Here is a 1,296-nt window from a genome sequence, read left to right as displayed (position 1 = left end):
AAGAATTTGAATTTGCCTTTCGAAAATTTGGAAATGTTTGCGACAGTGTGGACCTTGTCAAGAGCCCTGGATCTCCCGATTTTCAGGGGAACGTCGGAGTCGGCCTTCGGTGGCGACAGCTAGGAATGCATCTCCTCCGTCGTTTTTCGCGCGATGGCCCTGAGAAGCTGGCGGTGCACGCAGGCGGACCTTGTGTGTGGCCGGAACGCTTAAAAAGTGGCTGCTCTACGTCACTTTTTTGAGTAGATAGTGCCGAGCTGGCCGTGACATCGTTTTTAGCCCCCCGCTACCCAGTTGCACTCGTGCGACGTAGCGGGGGGCCACAACTACGTTTACGAAAACATAAGTAGTCCCGCGAGGTGTGAATTTGCCGCCCCAGTAGCCCCCTTTCCATCGGACTGGTTTTTCGGCGCGTCCCCAGAGCGTCCAAACTTGTTTGGGCGCGAACCGTACGTATCTCGCAACGAATCTCGCCGGCCTCACCGGCCCCCACCGGCTTTCGTCGCCCATGCTCGGTCTCGACTTGAGTGCTGCTCGACTGGCCGATGAAGAGCGACCCGTACGACGCGCACTTGTCGTCCTCCCTCCTCGCCACATGACGGCCGCCCCCCGACACCGACAGTCGCGCTCCGCACGCCTTCGAGGTCAGCAGCGGCCGAGCGACGATCGGCTCGCTCCGATCGCTGGGCGCGGTCACTCTGCGGCCCATCACCCGCCTGCCGATCACCTGTCCGCCTCGCCGCGCGCGGGCCGCTCGCCTGCTCGCCACCGCCGCCGCGCGTCCCCGCGCCGCCACGCTTCCCTGCACCTGACGGCGCTCGAGCTGCGCAGACAGCGCGCTCTGGCAGACAGAGCAGCGGCCGCCCAGGCGGTCGCTGCTCCGCCCCGTCCGAATCCGTCCGCCCGCGCGTGCCGCTGCCGCCGCCGCCGCCGCCACCGCCGCCGCGTTTCCCCGCGCCGCCACGCTTCCCTGTGCACCTGACTGCGCTCGAGCTGCCAGCTGCGCAGACAGCGCGCTCTGGCAGACAGAGCAGCGGCCGCCCAGGCGGTCGCTGCTCCGCCCCGTCCGAATCCGTCCGCCCGCGCGTGCTGCTGCCGCCGCCGCCGCCGCTCCACCCGGTGCCCGTGTGTCGTGAGAGTTGCTTTGTGTATGTCTATGTGCATGTCGCATGTGTGTGCGGACTTATATGTCATACTTGAGTTTCTATCTATGATAGTAGACGGGTACTCGGGTTTGGATGGTAGCGGGGGGGCCCGCCGGAGGCTGGGTACTGAATGATTTCTGGGATCTGTTTT

The sequence above is a fragment of the Emiliania huxleyi genome (genome assembly GCF_000372725.1).
Source record: "Emiliania huxleyi CCMP1516 unplaced genomic scaffold EMIHUscaffold_577, whole genome shotgun sequence".
NCBI classification, from domain to species: Eukaryota; Haptophyta; order Isochrysidales; family Noelaerhabdaceae; genus Emiliania; species Emiliania huxleyi.
The sequence above is the reverse complement of the archived record's forward strand: the minus strand, read 5'-3'. Positions refer to the sequence as shown.